This window comes from Balaenoptera borealis, assembly GCF_965194805.1.
Source record: "Balaenoptera borealis genome assembly, chromosome: 1".
Lineage (NCBI taxonomy): Eukaryota > Metazoa > Chordata > Mammalia > Artiodactyla > Balaenopteridae > Balaenoptera > Balaenoptera borealis.
The window spans coordinates 64,579,604-64,598,397 of record NC_138860.1 but is presented as its reverse complement, the minus strand read 5'-3'; the positions used below and the strand labels follow the sequence as shown (position 1 = coordinate 64,598,397).

Genomic DNA, 18,794 nt, shown 5'->3' with positions numbered 1-18,794 from the left:
AAGGACATGCCTAAAGCTCAGTATAAGGAATTATTAGCCACATGCAAATTCAAAGTCAAAAAGGGTTCAGCTCACACCGGTCATGACCATCAGCAAAAAGTCTACAAACGATAAATGCTGAAGGGGTTTTAGAGAACTGTGTACTTTCTAGCTGCTGGTGGGATGTAAAGTGGTAACAGCACTAACGCAAACTGAATCGAGCTGCTTGAAGAAGTAAAAATTGAGCTACCATATGATGCGGCAGGGCACCTTTGGGCCTATAACCTAAGACCACCAGAATCGGAAAGACAGATGCAGGCAAATGTGCACTGAAACAATATTGAAATAGCCAAGACATGGAAGGAAAAAAAATGTCCATAAACAGATGAATGGACAAAGACGAAGTGGTAAATGTACCATATGGAATAGTAGCTTCGCGAAAAAAATGAACAATGCCGTTTTTACGACTACAGTGGAGCCTAGAAATAATCATATAAGGTTAAGTAAGTCAAAAGGGTATGACAAATATCCTATGATATCATTTATACATGTTATCCTAAGATTGCTACCAATGAACATATTTCCACAGAAAAAGACACTCACAGACTTATCAAATAAACTAATGGTTAGCCAAAATGAAAGGTGGGAGGATGGGTAAATTAGGACTATGGGGTTAACATACATATACTAATGTATGTTAAATGTATATAAACATATCACAGATAAACTTTATGAATTATATAATCACGAATACCTTTAAAATATACATTCTGTGATCACATACATGGTAACAGGATCCGAAGATGAACAGACATATGTAGGAATCATTAAGCAGATTCTGTACAGCCAGACAATCAAAACACTCCAATCAAATTTACCCCGATAAGAAATAGAAATTATATTTAAAAAACAAACATAAGTAAGGAGACATAAACTTCTGCGGCTTGTCCCAGCACATTCCACTCTAATTTACAACCTCGGAACCCTACCTCCAGGAAGACTCTGTTGCCAAAGTCACAAGAGTTGAGAACGTAATAATGCTGCCGCCTTGTGGCTGTTTCCCACAAGAGCAGCTTTAAACCCAGTGCCAATGGTTGCTTATATAGTCACAAGGACTGCAGGGCTGTAAATGACACAGGCCCTCAACAATGCCCTGGGGTAGGGAATAGGCAAGAAAATTCAACACATGAGAAGTTTTTCAAGAAATCAATCAGAGGAGGGAAGTTGTACTCACTCTTTAAAAAAAAAGGAAAAGAAAAAAAAGGACATGCGTAAAGCTCAGTATAAGGAATTATTAGCCACATGCAAATTCAAATTCAAAAAGGTTTCAGCTCACACCAGTCAGGACCATCAGCAAAAAGTCTACAAACTATAAATGCTGAAGGGGTTTTAGAGAACTGTGTACCTTCTAGCTGCTGCTGGGATTTAAAGTGGTAACAGCACTAACGCAAACTGAATGGAGCTGCTTGAAAAGGTAAAAATTGAGCTACCATATGATGCGGCAGGGCAACTTTTGGGCCTATAAACTAAGACCACCAGAATCAGAAAGACAGAGGCAGGCAAATGTGCACTGCAGCAATACTGAAATAGCCAAGACATGGAAGCAAAAAAAGGTCCATAAACAGATGAATGGGCAAAGAAGAAGTGGTATATGGACAGAATGGAATGGTAGCCTTGGGAAAAAATGAACAATGCCGTTTTCAGGACTACAGTTGAGCCTAGAAATAATCATATAACGTTAAGTAAGTAAAAAGGGTATGACAAATATCCTGTGATATCATTTATGCATGTTATCCTAAGATTGCTACCAATGAACATATTTCCACAGAAAAAGACACTCACAGACTTATCAAATAAACTAATGGTTAGCCAAAATGAAAGGTGGGAGGATGGGTAAATTAGGACTATGGGGTTAACATACATATACTAATGTATGTTAAATATATATAAACATATCACAGATAAACTTTATGAATTATATAATCACGAATACCTTTAAAATATACATTCTGTGATCACATACATGGTAACAGGATCCGAAGATGAACAGACATATGTAGGAATCATTAAGCAGATTCTGTACAGCCAGACAATCAAAACACTCTAATCAAATTTACTCCGATAAGAAATAGAAATTAAATTTAAAAAACAAAGATAAGTAAGGAGACATAAACTTCTGGGGGCTTGTCCCACCACATTCCACTCTAATTTACAACCTCGGAACACTACCTCCAGGAAGACTCTATTGCCCTAGTAACGAGAGTTGAGAATGTAATGATGCTGCCGCCTTGTGGCTGTTTCCCACAACAGCAGCTTTAAACCCAGTGCTAATGGTTGCTTAATAGTCACAAGGACTGCAGAGCTGTAAATGACACCTGCCCTCAAAAATGCCCTGGGGTAGGGAATAGGCAATAAAATTCAACACATGAGAAATTTTTCAAGAAGTCAATATGAAGAGGGAAGTTGTACTCACTCTTTAACAAAAAAAGGAAAAGAAACAAAAGGACATGCCTAAAGCTCAGTATAAGGAATTATTAGCCACATGCAAATTCAAATTCAAAAAGGTTTCAGCTCACACCAGTCATGACCATCAGCAAAAAGTCTACAAACTCTAAATGCTGAAGGGGTTTTAGAGAACTGTATACCTTCTAGCTGCTGGTGGGATGTAAAGTGGTAACAGCACTAATGCAAAGTGAATGGAGCTGTTTGAAAAGGGAAAAATTGAGCTACCATATGATGCGGCAGGGCACCTTTTGGGCCTACAACCTAAGACCACCAGAATCGGAAAGACAGAGGCAGGCAAATATGCACTGCTGCAATATTGAAATAGCCAAGACATGGAAGCAAAAAAAAGGTCCATAAACAGATGAATGGACAAAGAAGAAGTGGTATATGGACAGAATGGAATCTCAGTCACGAAAAAAAATAAAAGAATGGCATATGCAGCACCACAGAGGAGCCTAGAGGTAATCACACAACGAGAAGTAAGTCAGAATGCGAAAGACAAATGCCCTATGATATCACTTATGTTATCTGAAAATTCATAAAAATGAACATATTTCCATAGAGAAAGGCAATCTCAGATTGAGAAGACAAACTTATGGTTAAGCCAAAGAAAAGGTGTGAGGAATCGATAAATTAGGATAGTGGGGTTAACACTCATATACTAATACATGTAAAATATATAATCCCCAAAGACCTATGGAATACCAAGTGTGGTCTCCTCAACACTCTGTAATAAGCTACATGGAAAAGGACCCAAAGATCAATAGATATATGTAGATGTGTAAATGAACAAGAGTTTGTACACCTAGAAAAAAAGACATTTTTCAATCGAATTTGCTCTGATAAAAGCTACAACTTAAAGACACAAACAAGAATGAAGGAGGCTAAAACTTATGGGGCTTTGTCCTGGCACATTGCACTCTAATCTGCAACCTAAAAGCACAAGTTGCAGCAAGGTCCTGTCTCCCTAGCAAGCAGAGTTGGCAACGTAGAAATGCTGCCACCCTAAGGCCGTTTCCTCAAACAGCAGCTTTAAATCTACTGCTAATGGTCACTAATATTCACAAGGACTGCAGGGCTGTAAATGACTCATGCCCTCAAAAAATGTCCTGGGGTAGGGAATGGCCAAAAAAATCCAAACACGGCAAATTTTTCAAGAAGGCAATTAGACGTTGTAAGTTTCGCTCAATCTTAAAAAAAAGGGAAAACGACATTGATAAACGCAAAACATCAGGAAATATGAGACGCATGCATATCCAATCTACACAAAGGTGTCACCTCACACCAGTCAGAATGACCATCAGCAAAAAGTCAACAAACAATAGATGTTGAAGAAGTTGTGGAGAATAGCGTAAGCTCTCGGTCTAAATGGGATGTAAAGTGGTAACAGCCAATAATAGGAACAGAATGGCAGTGCGTTTAAAGGTAAAAATTGAGTCACCATATGATCCGGAAGGCCCACTATTGGGCCTGTCACCTGTGAAAGACAGAATGAAAAAGACACGGGACAGAAAATCATGTATTGCAGCAGTATTTACAGTAGCCAAGACATGGAAGCAAACAAAATATCCATCAACAGATAAATGGACAAAGAAGAAGTGGTATACGTAACGAATGCAATAGTAGCCTCGGGAAAAAAATGAACAACGCCGTTTTCAGGACTACAGGTGAGCCTAGAAATAATCATATTCGGTTAAGTAAGTCAAAAGGGAATGCCAAATATCCTATGATATCATGTATACAAGTTATCCTAAGATTGCTGCTAATGAACATATTTCCACAGAAACAGACACTCACAGACTTATAAAACAAACTCATGGTTAGCCAAAATGAAAGGTGGGAGGATGGATAAATTAGGACTATGGGGCTAACATATATATACTAATGTATGTTAAATGTATATAAACAAATAACATATAAACTATATGAATTATATAATCACCAAAATATATAAAATATATAATGATAAAACAACTACCAAATACCAAGGGATGTGTACTCAACATTCTGTGATAACATACATGGTAACAGGATCCGAACATGAAAAGACATACGTATGAGTCATTGAGCAGATTCCGTGCAGCCAGACAACCACAACACTCTAATCAAATTTACTCCGATAAGAAATAGAAATTAAATTTAAGAAACAAACATAAGTAAGGAGACATAAACTTCTGGGGGCTTCTCCCAGCACATTCCACTCTAATTTACAACCTCGGAACACTACCTCCAGGAAGACTCTATTGCCCTAGTAACGAGAGTTGAGAATGTAATGATGCTGCCGCCTTGTGGCTGTTTCCCACAACAGCAGCTTTAAACCCAGTGCTAATGGTTGCTTAATAGTCACAAGGACTGCAGAGCTGTAAATGACACCTGCCCTCAAAAAATGCCCTGGGGTAGGGAATAGGCAATAAAATTCAACACATGAGAAATTTTTCAAGAAGTCAATATGAAGAGGGAAGTTGTACTCACTCTTTAACAAAAAAAGGAAAAGAAACAAAAGGACATGCCTAAAGTTCAGTATAAGGAATTATTAGCCACATGCATATCCAACCTCCAAAAAGGCTTCAGCTCACACCAGTCAAATGGCCATCAGCAAAAAGTCTACAGACTATAAATGCTGAAGGGGTTTTAGAGAACTGTGTACCTCCTAGCTGCTGGTGGAATGTAAAGTGGTAACAGCACTAACAAAAACTGAATCGAGCTGCTTGAAAAGGTAAAAACTGAGCTACCATATGATGCGGCAGGGGACCTTTTGGGCCTATAACCTAAGACCACAAGAATTGGAAAGACAAAGGCAGGCAAATGGGCACTGCAGCAATATTGAAATAGCTAAGACGTGGAAGCAAAAAAAGGTCCATAAACAGACGAATGGACAAAGAAGAAGTGGTATACGTACCAAATGGAATAGTAGCCTCGGGAACAAAATCAACAATGCCGTTTTCAGGACTACAGTTGAGCCTAGAAATAATCATATAAGGTTAAGTAAGTCAAAAGGGTATGACAAACATCCTATGATATCATTTATACATGTTATCCTAAGATTGCTACCAATGAACATATTTCCACAGAAAAAGACACTCACAGACTTATCAAATAAACTAATGGTTAGCCAAAATGAAGGGTGGGAGGATGGGTAAAATAGGACTATGAGGTTAACATACATATACTAATGTATGTTAAATGTATATAAACATATACCATATAAACTATATGCATTATATAATCACCAATACCTTTAAAATATACATTCTGTAATCACATACATGCTAACAGGATCCGAAGATGAACAGACATATGTAGGAATCATTGAGCAGATTCTGTAGAGCCAGACAATCAAAACACTCTAATCAAATTTACTCCGAGAAGAAATAGAAATTAAATTTAAAAAAGAAACCTAAGTAAGGAGACATAAACTTCTGGGGGCTTGTCCCACCACATTCCACTCTAATTTACAACCTCGGAACACTACCTCCAGGAAGACTCCATTGCCCTAGTAACAACAGTTGAGAACGTAATAATGCTGCCGCCTTGTGGCTGTTTCCCACAACAGCAGCTTTAAACCCAGTGCCAATGGTTGCTTATATAGTCACAAGGACTGCAGGGCTGTAAATGACACAGGCCCTCCAAAAATGCCCTGGGGTAGGGAATAGGCAAGAAAATTCAACACATGAGAAATTTTTCAAGAAGTCAATAAGAGGAAGGAAGTTGTACTCACTCTTTAAAAAAGAAGGAAAAGAAGAAAAAGGACATGCCTAAAGCTCAGTATAAGGAATTATTAGCCACATGCAAATTCAAATTCAAAAAGGTTTCAGCTCACACCAGTCATGACCATCAGCAAAAAGTCTACAAACTCTAAATGCTGAAGGGGTTTTAGAGAACTGTATACCTTCTAGCTGCTGGTGGGATGTAAAGTGGTAACAGCACTAATGCAAAGTGAATGGAGCTGTTTGAAAAGGGAAAAATTGAGCTACCATATGATGCGGCAGGGCACCTTTTGGGCCTACAACCTAAGACCACCAGAATCGGAAAGACAGAGGCAGGCAAATATGCACTGCTGCAATATTGAAATAGCCAAGACATGGAAGCAAAAAAAAGGTCCATAAACAGATGAATGGACAAAGAAGAAGTGGTATATGGACAGAATGGAATCTCAGTCACGAAAAAAAATAAAAGAATGGCATATGCAGCACCACAGAGGAGCCTAGAGGTAATCACACAACGAGAAGTAAGTCAGAATGCGAAAGACAAATGCCCTATGATATCACTTATGTTATCTGAAAATTCATAAAAATGAACATATTTCCATAGAGAAAGGCAATCTCAGATTGAGAAGACAAACTTATGGTTAAGCCAAAGAAAAGGTGTGAGGAATCGATAAATTAGGATAGTGGGGTTAACACTCATATACTAATACATGTAAAATATATAATCCCCAAAGACCTATGGAATACCAAGTGTGGTCTCCTCAACACTCTGTAATAAGCTACATGGAAAAGGACCCAAAGATCAATAGATATATGTAGATGTGTAAATGAACAAGAGTTTGTACACCTAGAAAAAAAGACATTTTTCAATCGAATTTGCTCTGATAAAAGCTACAACTTAAAGACACAAACAAGAATGAAGGAGGCTAAAACTTATGGGGCTTTGTCCTGGCACATTGCACTCTAATCTGCAACCTAAAAGCACAAGTTGCAGCAAGGTCCTGTCTCCCTAGCAAGCAGAGTTGGCAACGTAGAAATGCTGCCACCCTAAGGCCGTTTCCTCAAACAGCAGCTTTAAATCTACTGCTAATGGTCACTAATATTCACAAGGACTGCAGGGCTGTAAATGACTCATGCCCTCAAAAAATGTCCTGGGGTAGGGAATGGCCAAAAAAATCCAAACACGGCAAATTTTTCAAGAAGGCAATTAGACGTTGTAAGTTTCGCTCAATCTTAAAAAAAAGGGAAAACGACATTGATAAACGCAAAACATCAGGAAATATGAGACGCATGCATATCCAATCTACACAAAGGTGTCACCTCACACCAGTCAGAATGACCATCAGCAAAAAGTCAACAAACAATAGATGTTGAAGAAGTTGTGGAGAATAGCGTAAGCTCTCGGTCTAAATGGGATGTAAAGTGGTAACAGCCAATAATAGGAACAGAATGGCAGTGCGTTTAAAGGTAAAAATTGAGTCACCATATGATCCGGAAGGCCCACTATTGGGCCTGTCACCTGTGAAAGACAGAATGAAAAAGACACGGGACAGAAAATCATGTATTGCAGCAGTATTTACAGTAGCCAAGACATGGAAGCAAACAAAATATCCATCAACAGATAAATGGACAAAGAAGAAGTGGTATACGTAACGAATGCAATAGTAGCCTCGGGAAAAAAATGAACAACGCCGTTTTCAGGACTACAGGTGAGCCTAGAAATAATCATATTCGGTTAAGTAAGTCAAAAGGGAATGCCAAATATCCTATGATATCATGTATACAAGTTATCCTAAGATTGCTGCTAATGAACATATTTCCACAGAAACAGACACTCACAGACTTATAAAACAAACTCATGGTTAGCCAAAATGAAAGGTGGGAGGATGGATAAATTAGGACTATGGGGCTAACATATATATACTAATGTATGTTAAATGTATATAAACAAATAACATATAAACTATATGAATTATATAATCACCAAAATATATAAAATATATAATGATAAAACAACTACCAAATACCAAGGGATGTGTACTCAACATTCTGTGATAACATACATGGTAACAGGATCCGAACATGAAAAGACATACGTATGAGTCATTGAGCAGATTCCGTGCAGCCAGACAACCACAACACTCTAATCAAATTTACTCCGATAAGAAATAGAAATTAAATTTAAGAAACAAACATAAGTAAGGAGACATAAACTTCTGGGGGCTTCTCCCAGCACATTCCACTCTAATTTACAACCTCGGAACACTACCTCCAGGAAGACTCTATTGCCCTAGTAACGAGAGTTGAGAATGTAATGATGCTGCCGCCTTGTGGCTGTTTCCCACAACAGCAGCTTTAAACCCAGTGCTAATGGTTGCTTAATAGTCACAAGGACTGCAGAGCTGTAAATGACACCTGCCCTCAAAAAATGCCCTGGGGTAGGGAATAGGCAATAAAATTCAACACATGAGAAATTTTTCAAGAAGTCAATATGAAGAGGGAAGTTGTACTCACTCTTTAACAAAAAAAGGAAAAGAAACAAAAGGACATGCCTAAAGTTCAGTATAAGGAATTATTAGCCACATGCATATCCAACCTCCAAAAAGGCTTCAGCTCACACCAGTCAAATGGCCATCAGCAAAAAGTCTACAGACTATAAATGCTGAAGGGGTTTTAGAGAACTGTGTACCTCCTAGCTGCTGGTGGAATGTAAAGTGGTAACAGCACTAACAAAAACTGAATCGAGCTGCTTGAAAAGGTAAAAACTGAGCTACCATATGATGCGGCAGGGGACCTTTTGGGCCTATAACCTAAGACCACAAGAATTGGAAAGACAAAGGCAGGCAAATGGGCACTGCAGCAATATTGAAATAGCTAAGACGTGGAAGCAAAAAAAGGTCCATAAACAGACGAATGGACAAAGAAGAAGTGGTATACGTACCAAATGGAATAGTAGCCTCGGGAACAAAATCAACAATGCCGTTTTCAGGACTACAGTTGAGCCTAGAAATAATCATATAAGGTTAAGTAAGTCAAAAGGGTATGACAAACATCCTATGATATCATTTATACATGTTATCCTAAGATTGCTACCAATGAACATATTTCCACAGAAAAAGACACTCACAGACTTATCAAATAAACTAATGGTTAGCCAAAATGAAGGGTGGGAGGATGGGTAAAATAGGACTATGAGGTTAACATACATATACTAATGTATGTTAAATGTATATAAACATATACCATATAAACTATATGCATTATATAATCACCAATACCTTTAAAATATACATTCTGTAATCACATACATGCTAACAGGATCCGAAGATGAACAGACATATGTAGGAATCATTGAGCAGATTCTGTAGAGCCAGACAATCAAAACACTCTAATCAAATTTACTCCGAGAAGAAATAGAAATTAAATTTAAAAAAGAAACCTAAGTAAGGAGACATAAACTTCTGGGGGCTTGTCCCACCACATTCCACTCTAATTTACAACCTCGGAACACTACCTCCAGGAAGACTCCATTGCCCTAGTAACAACAGTTGAGAACGTAATAATGCTGCCGCCTTGTGGCTGTTTCCCACAACAGCAGCTTTAAACCCAGTGCCAATGGTTGCTTATATAGTCACAAGGACTGCAGGGCTGTAAATGACACAGGCCCTCCAAAAATGCCCTGGGGTAGGGAATAGGCAAGAAAATTCAACACATGAGAAATTTTTCAAGAAGTCAATAAGAGGAAGGAAGTTGTACTCACTCTTTAAAAAAGAAGGAAAAGAAGAAAAAGGACATGCCTAAAGCTCAGTATAAGGAATTATTAGCCACATGCAAATTCAAATTCAAAAAGGTTTCAGCTCACACCAGTCATGACCATCAGCAAAAAGTCTACAAACTCTAAATGCTGAAGGGGTTTTAGAGAACTGTATACCTTCTAGCTGCTGGTGGGATGTAAAGTGGTAACAGCACTAATGCAAAGTGAATGGAGCTGTTTGAAAAGGGAAAAATTGAGCTACCATATGATGCGGCAGGGCACCTTTTGGGCCTACAACCTAAGACCACCAGAATCGGAAAGACAGAGGCAGGCAAATATGCACTGCTGCAATATTGAAATAGCCAAGACATGGAAGCAAAAAAAAGGTCCATAAACAGATGAATGGACAAAGAAGAAGTGGTATATGGACAGAATGGAATCTCAGTCACGAAAAAAAATAAAAGAATGGCATATGCAGCACCACAGAGGAGCCTAGAGGTAATCACACAACGAGAAGTAAGTCAGAATGCGAAAGACAAATGCCCTATGATATCACTTATGTTATCTGAAAATTCATAAAAATGAACATATTTCCATAGAGAAAGGCAATCTCAGATTGAGAAGACAAACTTATGGTTAAGCCAAAGAAAAGGTGTGAGGAATCGATAAATTAGGATAGTGGGGTTAACACTCATATACTAATACATGTAAAATATATAATCCCCAAAGACCTATGGAATACCAAGTGTGGTCTCCTCAACACTCTGTAATAAGCTACATGGAAAAGGACCCAAAGATCAATAGATATATGTAGATGTGTAAATGAACAAGAGTTTGTACACCTAGAAAAAAAGACATTTTTCAATCGAATTTGCTCTGATAAAAGCTACAACTTAAAGACACAAACAAGAATGAAGGAGGCTAAAACTTATGGGGCTTTGTCCTGGCACATTGCACTCTAATCTGCAACCTAAAAGCACAAGTTGCAGCAAGGTCCTGTCTCCCTAGCAAGCAGAGTTGGCAACGTAGAAATGCTGCCACCCTAAGGCCGTTTCCTCAAACAGCAGCTTTAAATCTACTGCTAATGGTCACTAATATTCACAAGGACTGCAGGGCTGTAAATGACTCATGCCCTCAAAAAATGTCCTGGGGTAGGGAATGGCCAAAAAAATCCAAACACGGCAAATTTTTCAAGAAGGCAATTAGACGTTGTAAGTTTCGCTCAATCTTAAAAAAAAGGGAAAACGACATTGATAAACGCAAAACATCAGGAAATATGAGACGCATGCATATCCAATCTACACAAAGGTGTCACCTCACACCAGTCAGAATGACCATCAGCAAAAAGTCAACAAACAATAGATGTTGAAGAAGTTGTGGAGAATAGCGTAAGCTCTCGGTCTAAATGGGATGTAAAGTGGTAACAGCCAATAATAGGAACAGAATGGCAGTGCGTTTAAAGGTAAAAATTGAGTCACCATATGATCCGGAAGGCCCACTATTGGGCCTGTCACCTGTGAAAGACAGAATGAAAAAGACACGGGACAGAAAATCATGTATTGCAGCAGTATTTACAGTAGCCAAGACATGGAAGCAAACAAAATATCCATCAACAGATAAATGGACAAAGAAGAAGTGGTATACGTAACGAATGCAATAGTAGCCTCGGGAAAAAAATGAACAACGCCGTTTTCAGGACTACAGGTGAGCCTAGAAATAATCATATTCGGTTAAGTAAGTCAAAAGGGAATGCCAAATATCCTATGATATCATGTATACAAGTTATCCTAAGATTGCTGCTAATGAACATATTTCCACAGAAACAGACACTCACAGACTTATAAAACAAACTCATGGTTAGCCAAAATGAAAGGTGGGAGGATGGATAAATTAGGACTATGGGGCTAACATATATATACTAATGTATGTTAAATGTATATAAACAAATAACATATAAACTATATGAATTATATAATCACCAAAATATATAAAATATATAATGATAAAACAACTACCAAATACCAAGGGATGTGTACTCAACATTCTGTGATAACATACATGGTAACAGGATCCGAACATGAAAAGACATACGTATGAGTCATTGAGCAGATTCCGTGCAGCCAGACAACCACAACACTCTAATCAAATTTACTCCGATAAGAAATAGAAATTAAATTTAAGAAACAAACATAAGTAAGGAGACATAAACTTCTGGGGGCTTCTCCCAGCACATTCCACTCTAATTTACAACCTCGGAACACTACCTCCAGGAAGACTCTATTGCCCTAGTAACGAGAGTTGAGAATGTAATGATGCTGCCGCCTTGTGGCTGTTTCCCACAACAGCAGCTTTAAACCCAGTGCTAATGGTTGCTTAATAGTCACAAGGACTGCAGAGCTGTAAATGACACCTGCCCTCAAAAAATGCCCTGGGGTAGGGAATAGGCAATAAAATTCAACACATGAGAAATTTTTCAAGAAGTCAATATGAAGAGGGAAGTTGTACTCACTCTTTAACAAAAAAAGGAAAAGAAACAAAAGGACATGCCTAAAGTTCAGTATAAGGAATTATTAGCCACATGCATATCCAACCTCCAAAAAGGCTTCAGCTCACACCAGTCAAATGGCCATCAGCAAAAAGTCTACAGACTATAAATGCTGAAGGGGTTTTAGAGAACTGTGTACCTCCTAGCTGCTGGTGGAATGTAAAGTGGTAACAGCACTAACAAAAACTGAATCGAGCTGCTTGAAAAGGTAAAAACTGAGCTACCATATGATGCGGCAGGGGACCTTTTGGGCCTATAACCTAAGACCACAAGAATTGGAAAGACAAAGGCAGGCAAATGGGCACTGCAGCAATATTGAAATAGCTAAGACGTGGAAGCAAAAAAAGGTCCATAAACAGACGAATGGACAAAGAAGAAGTGGTATACGTACCAAATGGAATAGTAGCCTCGGGAACAAAATCAACAATGCCGTTTTCAGGACTACAGTTGAGCCTAGAAATAATCATATAAGGTTAAGTAAGTCAAAAGGGTATGACAAACATCCTATGATATCATTTATACATGTTATCCTAAGATTGCTACCAATGAACATATTTCCACAGAAAAAGACACTCACAGACTTATCAAATAAACTAATGGTTAGCCAAAATGAAGGGTGGGAGGATGGGTAAAATAGGACTATGAGGTTAACATACATATACTAATGTATGTTAAATGTATATAAACATATACCATATAAACTATATGCATTATATAATCACCAATACCTTTAAAATATACATTCTGTAATCACATACATGCTAACAGGATCCGAAGATGAACAGACATATGTAGGAATCATTGAGCAGATTCTGTAGAGCCAGACAATCAAAACACTCTAATCAAATTTACTCCGAGAAGAAATAGAAATTAAATTTAAAAAAGAAACCTAAGTAAGGAGACATAAACTTCTGGGGGCTTGTCCCACCACATTCCACTCTAATTTACAACCTCGGAACACTACCTCCAGGAAGACTCCATTGCCCTAGTAACAACAGTTGAGAACGTAATAATGCTGCCGCCTTGTGGCTGTTTCCCACAACAGCAGCTTTAAACCCAGTGCCAATGGTTGCTTATATAGTCACAAGGACTGCAGGGCTGTAAATGACACAGGCCCTCCAAAAATGCCCTGGGGTAGGGAATAGGCAAGAAAATTCAACACATGAGAAATTTTTCAAGAAGTCAATAAGAGGAAGGAAGTTGTACTCACTCTTTAAAAAAGAAGGAAAAGAAGAAAAAGGACATGCCTAAAGCTCAGTATAAGGAATTATTAGCCACATGCAAATTCAAATTCAAAAAGGTTTCAGCTCACACCAGTCATGACCATCAGCAAAAAGTCTACAAACTCTAAATGCTGAAGGGGTTTTAGAGAACTGTATACCTTCTAGCTGCTGGTGGGATGTAAAGTGGTAACAGCACTAATGCAAAGTGAATGGAGCTGTTTGAAAAGGGAAAAATTGAGCTACCATATGATGCGGCAGGGCACCTTTTGGGCCTACAACCTAAGACCACCAGAATCGGAAAGACAGAGGCAGGCAAATATGCACTGCTGCAATATTGAAATAGCCAAGACATGGAAGCAAAAAAAAAGGTCCATAAACAGATGAATGGACAAAGAAGAAGTGGTATATGGACAGAATGGAATCTCAGTCACGAAAAAAAATAAAAGAATGGCATATGCAGCACCACAGAGGAGCCTAGAGGTAATCACACAACGAGAAGTAAGTCAGAATGCGAAAGACAAATGCCCTATGATATCACTTATGTTATCTGAAAATTCATAAAAATGAACATATTTCCATAGAGAAAGGCAATCTCAGATTGAGAAGACAAACTTATGGTTAAGCCAAAGAAAAGGTGTGAGGAATCGATAAATTAGGATAGTGGGGTTAACACTCATATACTAATACATGTAAAATATATAATCCCCAAAGACCTATGGAATACCAAGTGTGGTCTCCTCAACACTCTGTAATAAGCTACATGGAAAAGGACCCAAAGATCAATAGATATATGTAGATGTGTAAATGAACAAGAGTTTGTACACCTAGAAAAAAAGACATTTTTCAATCGAATTTGCTCTGATAAAAGCTACAACTTAAAGACACAAACAAGAATGAAGGAGGCTAAAACTTATGGGGCTTTGTCCTGGCACATTGCACTCTAATCTGCAACCTAAAAGCACAAGTTGCAGCAAGGTCCTGTCTCCCTAGCAAGCAGAGTTGGCAACGTAGAAATGCTGCCACCCTAAGGCCGTTTCCTCAAACAGCAGCTTTAAATCTACTGCTAATGGTCACTAATATTCACAAGGACTGCAGGGCTGTAAATGACTCATGCCCTCAAAAAATGTCCTGGGGTAGGGAATGGCCAAAAAAATCCAAACACGGCAAATTTTTCAAGAAGGCAATTAGACGTTGTAAGTTTCGCTCAATCTTAAAAAAAAGGGAAAACGACATTGATAAACGCAAAACATCAGGAAATATGAGACGCATGCATATCCAATCTACACAAAGGTGTCACCTCACACCAGTCAGAATGACCATCAGCAAAAAGTCAACAAACAATAGATGTTGAAGAAGTTGTGGAGAATAGCGTAAGCTCTCGGTCTAAATGGGATGTAAAGTGGTAACAGCCAATAATAGGAACAGAATGGCAGTGCGTTTAAAGGTAAAAATTGAGTCACCATATGATCCGGAAGGCCCACTATTGGGCCTGTCACCTGTGAAAGACAGAATGAAAAAGACACGGGACAGAAAATCATGTATTGCAGCAGTATTTACAGTAGCCAAGACATGGAAGCAAACAAAATATCCATCAACAGATAAATGGACAAAGAAGAAGTGGTATACGTAACGAATGCAATAGTAGCCTCGGGAAAAAAATGAACAACGCCGTTTTCAGGACTACAGGTGAGCCTAGAAATAATCATATTCGGTTAAGTAAGTCAAAAGGGAATGCCAAATATCCTATGATATCATGTATACAAGTTATCCTAAGATTGCTGCTAATGAACATATTTCCACAGAAACAGACACTCACAGACTTATAAAACAAACTCATGGTTAGCCAAAATGAAAGGTGGGAGGATGGATAAATTAGGACTATGGGGCTAACATATATATACTAATGTATGTTAAATGTATATAAACAAATAACATATAAACTATATGAATTATATAATCACCAAAATATATAAAATATATAATGATAAAACAACTACCAAATACCAAGGGATGTGTACTCAACATTCTGTGATAACATACATGGTAACAGGATCCGAACATGAAAAGACATACGTATGAGTCATTGAGCAGATTCCGTGCAGCCAGACAACCACAACACTCTAATCAAATTTACTCCGATAAGAAATAGAAATTAAATTTAAGAAACAAACATAAGTAAGGAGACATAAACTTCTGGGGGCTTCTCCCAGCACATTCCACTCTAATTTACAACCTCGGAACACTACCTCCAGGAAGACTCTATTGCCCTAGTAACGAGAGTTGAGAATGTAATGATGCTGCCGCCTTGTGGCTGTTTCCCACAACAGCAGCTTTAAACCCAGTGCTAATGGTTGCTTAATAGTCACAAGGACTGCAGAGCTGTAAATGACACCTGCCCTCAAAAAATGCCCTGGGGTAGGGAATAGGCAATAAAATTCAACACATGAGAAATTTTTCAAGAAGTCAATATGAAGAGGGAAGTTGTACTCACTCTTTAACAAAAAAAGGAAAAGAAACAAAAGGACATGCCTAAAGTTCAGTATAAGGAATTATTAGCCACATGCATATCCAACCTCCAAAAAGGCTTCAGCTCACACCAGTCAAATGGCCATCAGCAAAAAGTCTACAGACTATAAATGCTGAAGGGGTTTTAGAGAACTGTGTACCTCCTAGCTGCTGGTGGAATGTAAAGTGGTAACAGCACTAACAAAAACTGAATCGAGCTGCTTGAAAAGGTAAAAACTGAGCTACCATATGATGCGGCAGGGGACCTTTTGGGCCTATAACCTAAGACCACAAGAATTGGAAAGACAAAGGCAGGCAAATGGGCACTGCAGCAATATTGAAATAGCTAAGACGTGGAAGCAAAAAAAGGTCCATAAACAGACGAATGGACAAAGAAGAAGTGGTATACGTACCAAATGGAATAGTAGCCTCAGGAACAAAATCAACAATGCCGTTTTCAGGACTACAGTTGAGCCTAGAAATAATCATATAAGGTTAAGTAAGTCAAAAGGGTATGACAAACATCCTATGATATCATTTATACATGTTTTCCTAAGATTGCTACCAATGAACATATTTCCACAGAAAAAGACACTCACAGACTTATCAAATAAACTAATGGTTAGCCAAAATGAAGGGTGGGAGGATGGGTAAAATAGGACTATGAGGTTAACATACATATACTAATGTATGTTAAATGTATATAAACATATACCATATAAACTATATGCATTATATAATCACCAATACCTTTAAAATGTACATTCTGTAATCACATACATGCTAACAGGATCCGAAGATGAACAGACATATGTAGGAATCATTGAGCAGATTCTGTAGAGCCAGACAATCAAAACACTCTAATCAAATTTACTCCGAGAAGAAATAGGAATTAAATTTAAAAAACAAACCTAAGTAAGGAGACATAAACTTCTGGGGGCTTGTCCCACCACATTCCACTCTAATTTACAACCTCGGAACACTACCTCCAGGAAGACTCCATTGCCCTAGTAACAACAGTTGAGAACGTAATAATGCTGCCGCCTTGTGGCTGTTTCCCACAACAGCAGCTTTAAACCCAGTGCCAATGGTTGCTTATATAGTCACAAGGACTGCAGGGCTGTAAATGACACAGGCCCTCCAAAAATGCCCTGGGGTAGGGAATAGGCAAGAAAATTCAACACATGAGAAATTTTTCAAGAAGTCAATAAGAGGAAGGAAGTTGTACTCACTCTTTAAAAAAGAAGGAAAAGAAGAAAAAGGACATGCCTAAAGCTCAGTATAAGGAATTATTAGCCACATGCAAATTCAAATTCAAAAAGGTTTCAGCTCACACCAGTCATGACCATCAGCAAAAAGTCTACAAACTCTAAATGCTGAAGGGGTTTTAGAGAACTGTATACCTTCTAGCTGCTGGTGGGATGTAAAGTGGTAACAGCACTAATGCAAAGTGAATGGAGCTGTTTGAAAAGGGAAAAATTGAGCTACCATATGATGCGGCAGGGCACCTTTTGGGCCTACAACCTAAGACCACCAGAATCGGAAAGACAGAGGCAGGCAAATATGCACTGCTGCAATATTGAAATAGCCAAGACATGGAAGCAAAAAAAAAGGTCCATAAACAGATGAATGGACAAAGAAGAAGTGGTATATGGACAGAATGGAATCTCAGTCACGAAAAAAAATAAAAGAATGGCATATGCAGCACCACAGAGGAGCCTAGAGGTAATCACACAACGAGAAGTAAGTCAGAATGCGAAAGACAAATGCCCTATGATATCACTTATGTTATCTGAAAATTCATAAAAATGAACATATTTCCATAGAGAAAGGCAATCTCAGATTGAGAAGACAAACTTATGGTTAAGCCAAAGAAAAGGTGTGAGGAATCGATAAATTAGGATAGTGGGGTTAACACTCATATACTAATACATGTAAAATATATAATCCCCAAAGACCTATGGAATACCAAGTGTGGTCTCCTCAACACTCTGTAATAAGCTACATGGAAAAGGACCCAAAGATCAATAGATATATGTAGATGTGTAAATGAACAAGAGTTTGTACACCTAGAAAAAAAGACATTTTTCAATCGAATTTGCTCTGATAAAAGCTACAACTTAAAGACACAAACAAGAATGAAGGAGGCTAAAACTTATGGGGCTTTGTCCTGGCACATTGCACTCTAATCTGCAACCTAAAAGCACAAGTTGCAGCAAGGTCCTGTCTCCCTAGCAAGCAGAGTTGGCAACGTAGAAATGCTGCCACCCTAAGGCCGTTTCCTCAAACAGCAGCTTTAAATCTACTGCTAATGGTCACTAATATTCACAAGGACTGCAGGGCTGTAAATGACTCATGCCCTCAAAAAATGTCCTGGGGTAGGGAATGGCCAAAAAAATCCAAACACGGCAAATTTTTCAAGAAGGCAATTAGACGTTGTAAGTTTCGCTCAATCTTAAAAAAAAGGGAAAACGACATTGATAAACGCAAAACATCAGGAAATATGAGACGCATGCATATCCAATCTACACAAAGGTGTCACCTCACACCAGTCAGAATGACCATCAGCAAAAAGT

General features: G+C 38.3%; 1 protein-coding gene and 1 long non-coding RNA gene across 2 annotated transcripts in view; both read left to right on the top strand.

Moving 5' to 3' along the window:
* The window catches only part of LOC309613783 (uncharacterized protein), a 629,462-nt gene that overhangs the window by 210,605 nt on the left and 400,063 nt on the right, over nt 1-18,794 (top strand). The window lies entirely within an intron of this gene.
* On the top strand, nt 1,997-5,455 carry LOC309613825. Its single transcript, XR_014235901.1, has 2 exons — nt 1,997-2,833; nt 5,340-5,455. It is a non-coding gene; the product is annotated as an uncharacterized lncRNA (long non-coding RNA).